The sequence below is a fragment of the Pleurodeles waltl genome, chromosome 1_2 (assembly GCF_031143425.1).
Source record: "Pleurodeles waltl isolate 20211129_DDA chromosome 1_2, aPleWal1.hap1.20221129, whole genome shotgun sequence".
Classification (NCBI taxonomy): Eukaryota; Metazoa; Chordata; class Amphibia; order Caudata; family Salamandridae; genus Pleurodeles; species Pleurodeles waltl.
The window spans coordinates 411,294,930-411,312,270 of record NC_090437.1 but is presented as its reverse complement, the minus strand read 5'-3'; the positions used below and the strand labels follow the sequence as shown (position 1 = coordinate 411,312,270).

At 43.1% G+C, this 17,341-nt stretch overlaps 1 long non-coding RNA gene across 2 annotated transcripts in view; it reads right to left on the bottom strand.

Moving 5' to 3' along the window:
- Positions 1 to 7,428: 7,428 nt before the first annotated feature.
- LOC138300685 (uncharacterized) overlaps positions 7,429 to 17,341 on the bottom strand; it is a 189,899-nt gene continuing 179,986 nt past the window's right edge. For both annotated transcript variants that reach the window (XR_011204984.1, XR_011204985.1), the window contains exon 3: positions 7,429 to 10,579. This is a non-coding gene — a long non-coding RNA (uncharacterized lncRNA). The remainder of the gene's footprint in view (positions 10,580 to 17,341) is intronic.

Sequence of the window (17,341 nt, the reverse complement as noted above, 5' to 3'; positions counted from 1 at the left end):
TTGGAATAAAGCAAGCGATTAAACTTGGATTCAGCGCTGCACTAAAAACCACGTGGGCAGACTAGTATCTGCAACAGTGAAATGTGTATGATGTAAACACATATCACTGTTCTCTAATACTGTCTCAAACACTGGTCTCCCCACCCCGCCATATTGGTTTCAACAGCCCACACACCACATAAATAGTTTTCTGTACGGCACCTGCAGTTTGTAATGCACCTGCTACAGTAAAATCGTTCTTTTAAGAGCCTCCATTGTTGCTTCGATGCATCTTTGTTTAATATCAAACCCCGAAATTAAAATGATATAAAAAACTTGCCACCTCGTTAAAGAATACTGTATCCCCACCCCGCTCCCCCGAAAAGAAACATTTTTTTTATAAGAAATTATTTTACACAAATGCCTCATTTTTGGTGTGCACTAAAACTCTTTTAAGATAACAAAGCGCAGAGAACTCCTAAACTCGGAAATGCTCGTGTATTCACTATTTTCTGGTGATACTCGCACTTTGGAAACTATGCAGCAGTTTAACAAAACAAAACTATCTGCCCACCTAAGGGTCACCCACGTGAAAAGCTGGAATACTTTTTCATTTCGTTTTTTTCCAACGACAATTCATATTGCGACTGTTGAAAAGCTGAAAATATTGCAAACTCAACACAGCCGCAAATGTAATGCTGAGGAGTGAACAGGCACAAGGGCGGTGAGTGGGGAGGGGCAGATGGTAGAAGGTCATCGGTAGCCTCATTGTTGGGGGGGGGGGCGTTCACGCAGACTTTCCCAATTAACCTACACACCCGGCCAAACGGCCGTTGGAATAGTGCAAGAGACTGCGAATAGGACAAAAAAAAAAAAAAAAATTCAGGGGGGGTGAATTATTAATTTCTTAAAGCCTTCTGAGGGAACAGATATATATTCCTATATTCTCGAAAAAACGTCAACTTTAAGAATCCTGCGGTTCATGTGTATATATTTCCAATCTCAGGGATTCGCAGAAGGATGATTAGGTGAATTTTTTCTTATGTTTTTCAGCAGGGTGTAAAATCCACAGGACCACTTGCCGCAGAAAAGGGATGTAACTCGCTTCTCGTTTTCTCTACTGGAATCTATTTTTCAAGTGGATGAATTGTTTCATCCACAGACTCTGACAAGAGTACCCCTGGGAGGCCTTTCACACCATTGTGCACTCTCACGCCAAGCTTTTCGGGCGTGGGGGGGAAATGGGTGTGAAACTGACCCACACAGTTTGGAAAGACCAATATACTTAGAATTTTAGGGCGTTCACTAACTTCACAATGCTTAACGTGTCTCCACCCCTACCCTCCTCACCCCCAGACCAATTCCCGCCTAATTTACAACCGGAAAAATCTGCACTAGATTTTATTTTTTTTCCCAGGAGTGCGTGGAAATTGAGACTGGAAAAAAATGTGCAGACCCGGTTTTTGTGGCTCGGGATTTGTAATCCAGAACCGAAAATTAAACTGCTTTTTCCTCAAGTAACTCTTCAGAGCGAAAATATTTAGACAACCTAACCCTTTGTGTTTACGAAGGATTGTAAGTTTTAAAGACCTGTGAACGTCTTGTTTTGTCTTTTAGCGTTCGGGCCCGAGGTGAGATACATAGAGCTCGACTGCTACTTGTATATATAATAATGCACAAACAGTGACTCTAATAAAAACAGTGACTCTAATAAGAACGTGATGACCATTGTAAACGATTCGTTATTATTATTACCATTACTGTTATTATTTAATGCACTTCATAATAACATTCCTCATTAATAATAATAACGGTCCTAGCGTCTGTTATTCAATACACGTTTTAAATCTATATATAATGTTCCTAGTTTTTACAATTATAATACTGATGATAATTTAAATTATTAAAATATCTATTATTACGGTATTACACTGAATAAGAACGATCATTATATTTAGGATACAAATGACAGGTATTTTGACGATGCTCACAATAATTATTATTTTTATTGTATTACACGTATTTGTTTTATACCACACAGGGTTCTGTTGCATTCGGGCCCATTTTGCACAATGTAACCAATTCTAATAAAACATAAAAAAATAAATGCTCTTATTACACCCAAGAGTCTGCATTTATTTATTCCTTTATTGTTTTCTGATAATTTTCCCATCTGTCCTTTTATTTGTGCTTGTGTTTTCTTTTTTCAGGAAAAATAAGAAATGGTGAAAATACGCAGTGCCGCGGTACTTTGATCCGCAGGAATACGCATAGCTACTCTAGAAGTAAGATAAGGGGGGCGCTTTTTTGTTTTTTATCACTCATTGTGCTCACGTATCTCTGCGGCTGCTGCTGTAGGACGGCTTACTGCTTTAAATTCAAGGTTTTTATTATTATTTTGCAGTTGTATATACGCACGGGCTGGACAGAAGCTATTGGACAGCTTCAGGCGAGCACCAGTTACATTACACAAGGGCACATTTTCAAAGTCGGCAGCTCTGGCCCTAACCCTGCGCGGAACACGCTGACAGAACAATGCTTGAGAACTGCGCCACAGCAGGACTCAGCCAACACAAACACTGCAGAGAAGTAAAATGGCGGGCGAGGCCCTCGCGCCCTCTCAGGTGTTGACAGATGTGTTGCATCGCTGGCCCAGATCCTGTGACGCTCTCCGAAGTCCAGACTTGAAAATAATCCATCTCTGAGCAGCTCTTCGCCAAGGAGAGGAGTCACCCAACACCCCCACAGCCTAGAACCTGTGCTCCTCGCCGCGAGCTGACAAAACAAGACCAGGGTGCGCTATGTTGTAATTCTTGCACAATGCACGGGCTGCTCTTTCAGTCGAGCCCATCAGAAAGTTGCAGATGGGGGTGGAGGGTGCTTAAAGGCCGCCAGTTGCATACCGCTGCTTGGCACTAATGTGTGACTTATCTGCTTACTTTTTCTCCATTGTCTGCCTTGCCTATCCTGTGTCTGTCCCGCCCCTGGAGCATAGCCTCTTTATGTGGGTTCCCACTGCTCACTTTATGGGACTTTTTTACTTTTCCAGCTGTCTCCCTTATGTGCTTCTCCTCTCTGACCTTCACTCCTGTTGCTCTTTCTCACAAATGTGCCCCCACCCTGCTCTCTCACACCCGTGGGCTTCACTCCCCATAACCCTCTCTAGCACCATGCGCTTCTCCCCCACCCTCTGTGTTGTCCCCCCCACCCTCTGTGTTGCCCCCCCAACCTCTGTGTTGCTTCCACCCCATGCCCTCGGTGTTGCTCCCCGCTCTCTCCTCTGTGTGCTTCTCGCCGTGTGCTCTCTTGCCGGTGTGCTTCTCCTCTCCTCTGTGCTGCTTCTCCTGCCCTCTTGTGTTTCTCTCCCCAGACGCTTTTGAAGACGAAAATGCAGCTGCACGACTTTTTTTTTCACAGCGCGACCTCGGATTGGTAAATAAAAAGAAGACCCGTTATTATGTTTACACGGGCATGTGTGGTGATGTCATAGCAGCCACTTTTTTTTCTCTTTGGCCATGCTGCTCAGCAATGGGGATGCTGCCTACTATCACTAAAAACCAGTAGCAAAGCCAGCAGGTCCCACAGGTGAGACCTATTGGCTTTGGCCAAGCTTGTTTAAGGTGGAGTGAAAAGTGCACTTTCCGCTAAGGACCGTCATGTCCAAGATGGAAATACGGGACATTGAGTAGAATGAGACCCTTTATATTATATACAAATAATGTTGTTGTTAAATAAGAAATAAGTAACAATAAATAATGAATACATTATGAAGGTAAATACATATTTTGCATATAAATAGCTGCCGAGCGACTTAATTTCTGAACAGAAACATTGTATAAAAGCAGCAGTTATAGCGCTGACGGCAGCTGCAAGAATGGTACTGACTGAAGAAAGTAGTCCTTAAACCCGCCACACCATCATTCCTAATCTGCTCAACCCCACAATGTCCCAATAATTTACATCCCTGAATGTACCTGCCTCTAGGAGTCAGACTTGTAATGCTCGCGGCAGCCTTTGAGTCCAAATAAAAGTTAGAAATGTATCAAATGTGCATTTACATCCACACATCAATTTACCGAAACACTGCCCTACACCAACACGGAGTAATTTATGTGCGAGCAAATCTGCCTCCAGGAGTGAGCATTTTAGAGCAGGGATACCAAGGAAATGTGGTTGGCAGCCGCAGACTAGTGAGCTTCAGAGTATTCACAAACGTTTCGCCAGCCCTTTCCCACCCCAGAGAGAGGGTCAGAGGTGTACTCGTGCCAGTGCTTAATTTGTAAATAAAAAAGTGATGGTGCCCAAAGCGCTCTTCTGAAACACTTGGCTGCTGCAATTAAATGTGCGAGCACGGAATACCGAGGCATCGTAATCTTGAAGCCATCTCGGGCCTCTTTAATGCATCCACTCCCTGCCCCTTCAGCCCACTCTTGCAGGTTTCTGCTTTCTCCCTTTGTGACGCTTTTCGTTTTTCTCCTCCTCCGTCTTTCCTATATGTGTCTTGTGCTCGCAGTAAATGATTGAGGCAAAAAAATAAGTGCCGGCCCTGAAAAATAAGTGCAGGTGCCCGGCACCGGAAACCACCGGCTCAAATTAATCACTGACTCGTGCAAAGGACAAGGTAAGTCAATATCCAAGGAGGAAACACTGTCACAATTTGTGATGGGGAGTGACTTCGCCTGATGGAAATACACCACTCCCCCCAGACAGAAACACAAATCTAGCCTCTATATCCACTTACACGTGTACATGGATTCCAAGTAAATCTATGGAGGTGCGAATCTTACAAATGTGAGTTCAGTCGGTCTCTCAGCCCCCAAGAGTGCTTCTCTAATTATTTAAAAAGCTAAAAATCCCTACTTTTACTCCAAACGCGGGAGGAAATCCAAGGGTCCAAATTTCCGCATTTTGCGCTATGTGCGCAGTGCTACTTTGCACTTGGCGGCTCTATCCAGCAATAGCGAGTGGACTCCAGGCACCAGGGGGAGGAGGCGGTAATTTTCCTGATTGCTTGTGGCTCGCCTTCCACCTCCGCCTGCGGCCGCGTCAAATATCACGCGATTTCCAAAAGCCTTATTTTTTTTTTTAATTTAAATTAGACCTGCCTTCTCGAAACAATTATCGTTCAGCTTTAGTCTTCTCGTCATTATAAACTTGTTTTGCCCGTCGGCGATAAAGGGCAATGTCGATCGTAGTTGGCGGCAGATAAGCATTAAAAACAAACATTAATCGTATCAAGTCCTAGCACGTGCAGCCCACTTAACGTGGCATTCAGTGCGGGAGCCACACACACACAAAAACAACCTCCCTCCCTACAAGGGGAGCCGTGAGTGGCCGTTTTAAATAAGTGCTCTGTCGCCGTGAATTAAAGTTAAGAGGCGGGAAGGGACCTACAGAGCACTGCGCACCCCCTGCATGAATATGTCAAAAAAGAGGCTTGTGAGCAGTTAAAAGTAATACATATATATATATATATATATATATATCTACAGGCCTGACAAAGCTGTCTTCAAACCCAAATGATCCACAGATTAAGCCCCTTTGATTGCAGGCGACGAGGTGTTCAGCGCCTAGAGACGTTCACTCCTAGCGGCGCTGTGTACATGTTCCAGTTGGAGCAGTGACTGCCTTGCACAGTGATAGATTTACAAATAAATACGGCGAATAATGAATGTAGTTACTTTTAAACACCATGAACATACTTTTGATTTAAAAAGTACGCCGCGCCTCGTGCAGCCAGTATCGCTCAATGATTAACTCGTTTCTTTTTCTAAATAGTAATCAATCACTAGGATGTCACAACTTGACATTTTTGAAAGCGACTCCATATATATTCATGTTTGAATTCTCCGTTTCCTCGGTTCGGATACTCGAAACTTGCTTTTAACCTTTTTTTCGTCTGTGCTAAATCGATTATTGTGAGTTTTTAATTTGCGTGTAGTTTGTTTAAGTTTCAGAGGGCGCACGTGCTCATGAGGGATGCTAGAGGGTAAATACAAAACGAGACAGTGCGGAGTTAATACAAATTTCAATAACAAAGTCACGGGAATGCAAGAATGTGGGACTGCAAGAGTTGGAAGATGATATCAAGAAAGATATGTTAGGATGGCATGGTTATGTTTTTTAAAATATTCAATTGTGCAGTGTGGTACACAATGGAGTTTTCCTAATTTGCAGACTCCGATCAGGTGTCACTCATTTGAGTGAAGTCTGCAGTTAGGTTTGTAGTGTTTTCTTTTTGTCAAATTGAAGATATATATTTTTTATAAAGCTCTTCATATCTTTCTCCTGAACCCTGTACACATATTTTGGCACTTTCGGGAGGTATTTACCGAACCGCAGTTTAAGCCACATTGAACACAATTTCCAGTCCTCAAGTTGCCGGCCAGCGGAAGGATAATATATTCGAACCCGTGATCTGCAGATGCTGTGGCTCGAAGGTGACGCGGCGCTCGCTTGGCGGCCCCAAGGCGGGGGTGCGGACCTCTTCACTTCCCCTATACACTCCACTGATGAGGCTCGTGGACAGTCAACGGTATGAAGGCTAGGGCGACTGAAGTGCGGGGACACTGGAATTATGCCACTGTGGGGCGGTTTTCGCATAATCATGGACCTGCCCATTTCCCAGATAATCCGTCATCTGCAAATTATCTGCAGAGTTTAACCCAAAAAAAGTGTTTCTAGCCCAAAGGATTCGGAAGTTACTAAAAAATACCCGGGTACTTGTTGCCACGCAGTGAAAGGCTCTTTGCAAATGTTGACTGGTCAGCTTTCCGTTGCTAATTGCTAAATAGGGGTGAAAAACTGATAGTAATGAGGTGTAACATACGCCCAGACAGTATTAATAATTGTAAAAATGACAAAACGATGAAGTAATACTATCAGAAAATGTGCTGCATCACACCACATAATTTGCCTTTTCTTGCAGCATAATTTAGTGAACTGTGCCGCATAATTTGTCCCTCGTCTGCAGCATGATTCCAGTGGCCCTGCCTAGGAGTGGTTCAGTGGACTGTGCACTGCAGCTGCTATGTGTGCTCTTTGGAGCCGAGGAAATGGCAGTAGACGGGAGCCCACGGAAGACATGGATTAAACATCGAGCTGACCAGACAGCCAACCTGTCTGGTTGCAAAATGCCTATTGTAGGTTTTCCAAGAATTTACAGGGATTTGCAGCCCACCCATTGCTTACCTCTGCCTGGCTTTATTATCATTCTCATCTGTTTCAGCACCTTATCTGCAAGACCTGTCGATGCCACATGATCCCATCATGAGTGACACATTCAGCCAGTCCTGGCTTTTTAGTCCACCACAATTTGAGATTTAAGGCCATACTGGGAAACACAATATTTGCAAAAAAATCCAGGAATGTTCATTAACTAATGGTGTTGTATGTGGCGTATGCCATAGATCCATGTGATGGCTATAGGAACAGACAGACACACCCAGGGAGAGTCAGAAACTTGTATTACCTCAATATGAATGAATATGTTTCCTTTATAATGTACACTACAAACTGTATCCTCTTCAGGCTGGTGGTAGAGCTGGCGCACAGAGACAATTTAATCTGCTCAAGATCACAAAACATAACTGCCAGGGGAAAACAGGATTCTGGGTCTAAAGTCTGGATCCTAACATTATTGCCTTTAAAGCAATCCTTCAAAGGAACCACTAATGACAGTCCACATCCAGCAACATATAATGCTCAGTTATGAAACCTTTTGGAAATTGACAGAACAATGGCTATAAGAGGTTTCATTTTTTTAATTTATAAATGCTTCCTTGTTGCTATCACATTTTCATATAACACACATTTTCAAAACTACAAATCTTCTAAAATGTGCCAAAGGCGTCTCTATATTTTAGCAGCAAATGTTTATAAAACATGAGTAATATCTCCCGCATGCATCAGTCCTATTTTAAATAGTTACAATGGCTTCTTGAATGGGCAAGGTGAGTGAGGGGGGCTGAAGTTGCAAAGGACTGCAGTTTTTTTGCATCAATGGGTTCTAGGATGCTCTGCTTATCCTACTTTCTAATCAAAGTACCATGTTCAATGGCAACTACATGCCCTAACAGGCCACCACGTTGTCATTTCACGCTAGTCTTGTGAATACAGATTTTCTAGACGTGATTTAATCCATGTTGGGTGTACCCCGCCCCTCTACACTGCAGGCACCTTGGAGTGCCTGTGCTACACTCACTCGTGACACACTGACCCTAGTCTTTACCCTGGGCTTGTTCACTGCTATACCAAACCCCAGCGGAGGAATGATCTGATAAAATTTGCTTGTCTATCAGTACTTAATTTGTTAAAAAAAAAACATAAGAGCCAGGGCACTTGTCAGAAGGCCACTTCTGCCTGCAATGCCCCTCACCACTGTCAGCGCTGCTAGTTACAGTGATAACATAGCTACTAACCTTCATACTCTTACAATCGTGACAATTCTATTTCAGGCCCCCTGAAGCTACAAGAATGGCTTTGCCGCAGGTATTAGTAATTCTTTATGAATATTGATTGAATTAATAAAAACTGATATTGTGCTTGACTCTAAATTAGACAAACAGGGAAACCATGAGGCAGACTGTCGTAAGTGCCGGTGCCAAGTACCAGAAACCACTGGCTCAAATTAAGCACTGCCATCTTTGTCACTTCCTGGCTGTGGTCCTGATTAGGGGTGGGCGGGACCCATTGAGTTCCACACTGCGGAATTCCATGGAGTTATATGAAAACTCCAAAAGATTCCGCAGGGTTGTGCAAAAGGGGGAAATAGGCATATTGCGTTGACTTTTAGTGCCTGGAGCTCGTTCCATGCTGAAAAATCAGCCATGCAGTGCGCAGAGGACGCTGCTTCTTGAGCTGATTGTAACCTTCGTACTTGTATAGCGCACTACTCACCCGTTAGGGTCTCAAGGCACTGTACGCATACTGCTGTGGAACTCCTCCTGGCTTTTCCCTGTGAGGTGCCCACTCCTGGGCAACCCCCAAGGTGAAGCCAGGCATCCCAGCACTGTTGGGGCAGTTGTGGAGATTAAGCAAGCTATTGCCCAGAGTTACAGAGTGGGACCCATGAAATAGATTAGGCACCAATGCGAGAATTATCAGGTCTGAGGAAATTGAGCCCAAGACCCGCCAAGGCGGGAATTGAACCCTGGTCCCAGGCCAGATTTCTGCATCAGGGTCTGCCGCTCTAACCAATGAGCCACACTTCTCCACTCAAGTAGGTTTTCTACTTGAACGGCAGCTTCCTGACCACAAATGGTTGTGACCACCCGCAATCTCACTAGGTGCCCTCCTTGTGACCAGAAATCACGCTAGGGGATGCCAAATCTTGTTCACCAATTTATTGTTTGTGAGCCATGGGTGAGAAAAATCTCTGCCACGCTGCTGTTAGCAGAACTGGGCTGGAACTCTGCATTACAGAGTGGCCAAAAATTCCCCAAATTCCACCCAGGGAGTGGAATTTATTGCTCACCCCTAATCCTGTGCAACCCGAACTGAAGGTGAGCAGGGACCAGGGAGATGGCTAGCACAAACAGTGGTCAAGCGGGCCTTGGATTTAATTTGTTTTCACATTACATAAAATATTTCAGATAATAGAAGTATGTGTATGTTTACAGACCACTGAGCGGCACCTCACGGCCACAGTTCAGCTGACTTTAACTTCATGAATGAAGCAAAGCAGCAGGCCGATCCTCTATGAGGCACCACTAGAGTCCTGTCTGGTGTTCCCTGCTCGAAGCCAGCACTTCTACGATTCCAATTCTAGTCCTACTGGCTCAAACTGTTCAGCCTTCAAGAACATTCCTGAAGCGCAGGGCACGAGGATCCTCTTAAGCTCAGAGTCACGGTCTTCCACAGTTTTTCAATAAAGCCTGAATGGCTACATGGACCCTCATCTCTCAAGAGTCCCCCACTCCAAAATCTTAGGGATAGAAATCTCTCTGCATGCCAACATTGCTAGCATCCTGTTATGAAGAGATAGTGTGATCCCTCCAGCTCTGAAGTAAACTAGAAAATATGACTTGTCGAATTGTGCTAACTGTTGCAGGAGGTATTCTGGTTTCATACATTACATTGTGTTTGTTCGTTGGCGTTGACTTTCACACTGTACAAGTCTCCTGTGTATGTTTGGTCACACTGATACAAACACTTAGCAGAATTGTACGTCCGAGCCAGCTCAGGGACACTGCACAACAGTGGCACAAGGCACACAGCGTAGGGACATCGAGGAACCCCACAGTAATTCTGACTGGTCATTATGGACCCTGGAGCGTAGATGTATCTGCTGCTTCCAGAACTTTACTATGTGGAGCAGCAGAATTTTCCCATGTGACTGCTATCGGGTCTTTACTAAATGCGATTTTCTCCCAGGTCTGTTGCAGGTACATGCTATAGTCTTGCGTGTAGACATGGCTTGGCCCTGCTGGGTGAATTTTGTCCCATGCACTTTGACTTCAGCAGCATGTAAGTGAGTCCTGGCGTACACCTAGATCATCTTCTCTCGAACACTGCACAAAAGATATTCGGAGTGCTATAAAGCATCAGCAATAGCATTAACTGCTGGCGTCAATAGCCACACGTCCAAGAAGCAGTAAACCTGCAAAAGAAAAAAAGAGAAAACAAAAGAGAGGACATCTGTAATGGGGTTGTCATTGCAAGAGCAGCCACATTTTAGATTGCAGTAGGGCATTGCTTCTTTAAAAGCATGCAACCGTGTAGGTATTTGATTCCCTTGAAATATACTGACAATTAGTGTTACTAGTAGTATTTAGGTTTGCTTGAAGAGTGTCATCTACGCAACATCAATTATGCATATAATCACTTATCCTCAAAATGTACATCTGGACTCACAGTATAGCCACTGAAAGAAAACCTTAAAGGTTACTTACGTTTCAAGGGTGTGGTCTGTCTGTCAGTGAGGCAGAGTGCCTTACATTGGCCCCCCTGATTACTATAACCGGCCAAGTTTAGCGGTCACATAAGGCCTGGTGATCAACTCTGTATCTTCAGAGCAAGTAGAGCAAGTGCTGTCGCTCGTCTGAAGGTACAAACAGTTTGGCCATCCACCAAACCCATTGTTTTTACCAAAATAGATTCCCAAAGTCGGAGTTTGATTCTGTAAAACCAATAACTAATGCCCCACACATGCAGGTTTTTTTCCCTCGGTGTGGGCATCATTTTGTTTTTCTGTTCTCGAGTGCCGGTTTTCCAGGCAGTGGTGGACAGGAAGAATAGGGCAGGTGGTCTGATAGTTTGACTGTGACGGCCCCTGCTCCACTGGGCCATCGGAGCAAGTTTTCCAATAGCAGATCCAGTAGGGGAGATCCGTCAAAAAACTGACAGTCCACCCGACTCAGAAATGAGTGGGTCAACTGAGGGCATGTGGACAAGACAGGAAGTACATGGTGTAAGGAATTGAGTGGATCATTATTTGTGGTATCTTTTGTTTTACATGTTTTTTTTTCAATTAAGGACATGTTTTCCAGTTTTTTCATGGTGTTCACAACTAATTTATTGTCACTAAATTTCCTTGACATGAAACTGTGTGATTTTAGTTTTAGTGTTGTATGCTGATGTTACGTTTTTTATTCCTTTGTACAGTGTGACATCGTTCATGTGTCAGTATTAGTGGTATCATAGTGATGTAATGTGGTATCATACAAGTAAAATAATGTAGAAGGTAATATAAAAAGCGCATGGTAGTCGTCGGAATTACAGTTACATTTTTTTTACCTCAACTGATAAGTTTCACTTATTGTTAGGTTTTATGTTGTAGAAACTATTGTCAGTCGTAATTTAAGGGGTACTTAAAAATAAAGGGGCATATTGACAAAGAAGTAGCCGGGGTGACCCTGCGCCAAGATTGGCAGCACCGCGCTGCATCACTTTAGAAACAAAGGCATGTGCTGTATTTACAAAAATACAGCGCGCCCCTGTGCTTCCCCTAATGCTAGCCCTAGATGTAGCTGCCTAGCGCCAATGCTGGCACCCTTGCACCATAGTGCAAGGGTGCCTGTGTTGTAGGGAATGATTATTTATGTGCAGGAAGGTGTTCCTTTCTGCACATAAACAATCAATAATGGCGATATGTTACTTCTATGTGTGCTGCAGAGTGCAGCACACATAGTAGTAGCAACTCGTCATTATTTAATGATTGCTTATGTGCAGGAAGGGACACCTTCCTGAACACAGACGATCATTAATGGCCTTCTGCTCTTTCTATCTGTGCTGCAGAATGCAGCACACCCAGAAAAAGCAAAAACAAGGCGAAATAAAAGTATTTCTCCTCTTTGCGCCATGTTAACGCCACTCCTGGGATAACATTAATTTTTGCTTCTACCTCAGATTTATGTTTCCTTGTGAATCTGGGGCAGTGACAAAAAGCAATGGGTGTTGTGTGGGTACGCCCACAGCAAACCCAATTGCAGACCCCTCTGCTACAAAAAACTGTCAGTGGGGCCAATATTTACATGGCGTCGTTAAGCCACAAAAAGTGGCTTAACGCCGCATTTTTAAATATAGCGCAAGGCACAGCGCCACTGGAGTGTCCCAAAAAATGGCCCTAGGGGCTTGTAAATATGCCCCTAAGTTTCTTGATGAATTTCCAGAGTTTTAGATCCCAACTTCCTACAGTACGAAACAGTAAATAATTTGTCAGACAAGGCACAAAGGCCCAGACCTATCAAGTCTTTGTGTTGTCCTTGTATCACCCAAAGGCGTCAGTAATATTTTGAAGGCCATGCAAGAGGTGAATTATACCCATTGCTTGGCTTTGTAAAGAAAAGTAATGCAACACAGCTGCTTGTGCTGCCTTATCTTACAATTCATATTGGGAGGCATTGTATGAGTTGAGCATGGGCCTTCCCATGCATCCACGGATGGGTTTTGGTGCATTACCAAATTTGCTAACTCTATTACACCTAGCAATGCAACACTTTCCCCAGTGAAGAGTATTGGTATTTGTCCCTGTTATTTCCTCTTTCCATGAGTGCTGCATTGTGCAATACATGTAGAAAGTGGAAAATGCCTCTAACGATATTTTTTTGTCCAAGAAGGTCTCTCTTTCTGCACAAAAACAATCCTTCATTTAACACAGGCACACTTGCACCATTATGCAGGGATGCCTGCATTGCCGCTAGGCAGCACACAGTGTGCCATTGCCAGGTAAGAGCAGACATGCTCGTTAGCATTGTCAGTATCTGCTCTCTCCCTTTCATGTGAGGTCTCGCAGCAACCTTGCTTGCTGCCTTGCATTTTGTGAAAGATTAGCAAGTATGCCCCAAAATGTGGCGGTGTCATGTGGTGTGTACAATTAGGGGAAAAGTAATAAAACTGAGGCATCAGAGGGAGCCTGGGGCAGTCACCCGATGGTGCAAGAATACATACATCACCCGGCTTTGGTCAAAGGGTGAGGAATGACTTATGCCCTTAGAACAACTTGCCCACAGATACAACACACCGGGTTCTCTGACATTTTTTTGACGGCTCGTCAAAGAGTACAAGCAATAAGGAATTCCAGAAATGAACGCCAATTGCCCACCAATAATGATGGATATCAGTTGAAGCCTCAGGAAGTAATGAGCGCCAGCAGCCCAAGACAGTAGAAATGCTCAATTGCCATCACTGTTAATGAGCAAACATTGCAATAAGCAGTGATGAGTCTCAATGATCTCAAGTAGGAATTAACATGAAAGGCTCTCAGCAAAAAAGTATCTCTCAATGTTTGCAATCACTGCGTGTGATTACAAAAAAACACCATTAAAAGCAGTGGACTATGGGAGGCCAGGAACCACAACTGTCATTCTCGACCTACCGTAGTGCCTTACGTTCTTTTCACCGTGGTTGTTTTGTTTTGAAATCACACTAAGTGTTTGTAAACATTGAGAGATAAAGAAGTAATCACCTTTTATGCGTTCTCATTTAACTGCCACTAATGTATCAATCTTTGCTTTGCTGCTGCTCATCTCTAAATGCCATCCAACCTTTTCTCTGTGTGCCTTCTATGTGATATATGTGAATTAATGGAGAAACAAAAAATTAGAAACCACAGTGAAGGAAACCCAATCACGGAAATCCCATTTTAAGGAAATATAAATAAATACAAAAAATAAAGGGAATATTTTAAAGGAATGATAATTTTAGGGACAAATTCAAAATTAGATTAAACTTGGGTGGAGTTGAGAGTTATTGAAGGGTTTTTGGGTTCAGGGAGGAGCAATGTTTAAGGGTGATGAGGGGTCTTAGCGTTCAGGGATGGCGAGAATGCAGGAGTGCTGAGGAGTGTTTAGGGCTCACAGATGTGCGGAGTTTAGCAATGGCAAGGCTTTTAAGGATCAGTAATGGCTACAGTTTAGGGGTGGTGAAGGGTGTTTAGAGTTAAGAAATGGGTGGAGTTAGGTGTTATGAGGAGTATTAGCGGTCAGCGATGTGTGGAGTGTATGGGTTGAAAGTTTTCTGGGCTTCAGGAATGAGGCCTGTAAGGTGGTGAGAGGTTTTAAGGGTTCAAGAAGGGATGGAGTTTAGATGTAGAAATGGGTTTTTGGGGTTCAGTGATAGTGGATTTTAGGGGCGGTGAGTTTTTTTTTCAGATTCACGGATGTTTGGAGCTTAGGTGTGGTGAGCGGCTTTAGAGTTCAGTGTAGAAAGGATTTTTACACTTTAGAAATGGGTGGAGTTTAGGGAGTAGTGAAGGGTTTTAGGGTACAGGATTGGTGGAGTTTAGGGCCAGGGACTGGTGTAATTTCAGTGGGTTTTGAGGGTTCAGGGTTGGGTGCAGTTTAGCTGTAGAAAGGGCTGTTGGGGTCAGGGATGACTGGAGTTTGGAGGTCAGGGATGGGTGTAGTTCAAGCTTGGTGAGCGGTTCTTAGGGGACAGGGATGAATTAGCTTTTGGGATTGTGAGGAGATCAGAGAAGTATGGAGTTTAGGGGTGGTAAGGGGCCCGTGAAATAAAAGCATCCACAGTAATTGTTCGTCAATCTAAAAGATATTAATCCAAAATAAAGTCCCCTGAATAACTGAATAAATACCTCCAACACAACGTTTCTGACAGTAAGATCTACAATTAACGCATTTATGTCTTTAAAAAAATAGTCATGCAAAAGCCACGTTAAAAAAAAGACATTCTTTGAATTGTATTCTATGAATAGAAAATGCCATTTATCTAGCAAATTTCCATTAAACATTATAGGTGATATGGTATAGGTGATATGGTTTCCCAGTAATGATATTCCATGAAATCATAAAAGTATCCAACCATGTTGTGAGACAATGGATGATCTTATCAAGATATTTAGAGCAAATGGTAACACAGTTTTTCAGTTTCTTGATGTGTAGCGGGAGGGGACTGAGCCTGGATTGATCAATCTATATGAGTCACGAGAATGTCTGAGGCAAGCAGAAGCACTGAGAAAATTATAATTCCATCTCCTACTACTAGGAGTTTTTTTCCTTTTATGCCTATTTATGCATATAATTACATGCCCTGCGCTCCTAGATTCCCCTGATAAAGTTATAATACCCCTTCTTTTATGACCCGATTGGCCACTTGTCCTACAATTGTCCTTACTATTCATTTCCTATTGGCAGAAAATTCCAATGGTTGAAGAAAGGGGATCATCTCTACAGTATATAAACACATGCCATTATTCCAAATGGGAAGTGCCATTCGATAATTCCTTGGAATCCAAAGAGATGGGGCAGTATTGCATTGCAGAGGTAGGGGGACTCAGTGTTCCCAACACATAGAAAGGGCAGTTAATGACCTCCTGAACACCTTCACGGGTCTATTTTCCTCAACCTTTGGCCATCAATATGCTGCTCTTCTTTGGCTGGAGGCCACAACAACAATATTGGTGGCCAAGGCCCCTAGCATCCCGGCATATAGCTCCTCTGGTAAATGCATTCCAGGTCAGGTAGCTTTGATTCCTATTTAGGGGATGGACTTTTTGGGGCTTGGCTGTCCTTTTTGTGACAGGGTTAGAACTAGGCTGCACATCCTTGTTCCCTGTCTGTAAACACAGACACAAACCAGCATTTCAAACCATCATTTTTTACAATTTAATATATTTTTGTCCTGGCTTTCCATGATACATACACACATACCTACACTGAAACGTTGGTGGTGGTATAGTATAATTATATTTTGGTTGGCGTATCATGATTACAGGCACATGAACCATTGTTTCCCAAATTGTGGGTCATGACCCACTGGTACGTCCTGAGTCGCTTTTGGTCGGTCACGAAAGTGCAAGCAATAAATAAAGATGCCTTTAAGTTCTATATTGATCTTGTTACATTTGCTGCACTTCAAAGACAGTTGCAGTTATGCAGATAGTTTTGTTATACAAACCAAGTAGGGCGGGTGTTTTACTCCTTGGGGGCCATCACAAGTGTGAGTTCTAATGGTTATGCAGATGTTTGTACAAACCCCATCAATACTTCCAATATTTCTGACCCTTTTGAGCAACTTACAGGGGGAGATACGTGAGTTGGTTCACACAGGGCAGCTTCAGGTAGTTACATTGCCAATTCAGAGACCTCTGGCGAATCAGGGGTCCCTTTGAAAAGCTTCAGTTTTGGTCAAAGAAGCAGGGGCAGTTGGAGCTAGAAGGAGCTACCGTTCAACTTGGAAATCCTGGTGTAACTAATGTTTTGAAAGGGGCTTTAATCACATGGGAACACCTATGGTTAATGTGATTTTTTTGGCTCTTTCAGTAGAGGTTTGAGTTACTGAATGGTTAATACATATAGGTCAGCGTTTGTGGCAGGGCATATTTTGGGTTTTCAGTAAGGAATATGATTTAGTATGTAAGATGATGTGAATTATTTATTTTAAGAGACCTCCAAAACCATAATATATTGTTGCAATTTTAAAGGATTGGCCCAGTAGGAAGGATTTGCCATTGAAACAATTGTCTTGAAATTAGCAATCCTGGTGTGTTTTGTTTCATTTAGGAGAATTTCTGATGTTAAGGCGTTGTCTAATAGATTCTACGCACCTGAGAGGTTAGTATTTTTTATAACTATGAGGAATAAAACAATGTCAAGGATTGTCAAATGTCTGTATTTCAGCGCTCAACCTAGGCTGTGTTCGATTAGCTGTATCAAAGAGTATGAAAGGAAATGAGACAGGTAAAACTGAAAACTGTGGATATGGTTGGTGCTGAGTTTTCAAAATGACCAAGGGCATATAAAGCCTTTGTACTGGGTGGACAGTGGAAAAATATTTTACTATTAGTCTAATGTGTCAACACTGGCAAAGGTTTATTTAAAACCAATTATGCATGCATCTGAATGTGTGGTGCAAGTGTTTTGAAATTACGTATAGTTCGAGCCTCAAATCTGCAAATAAAATAGCA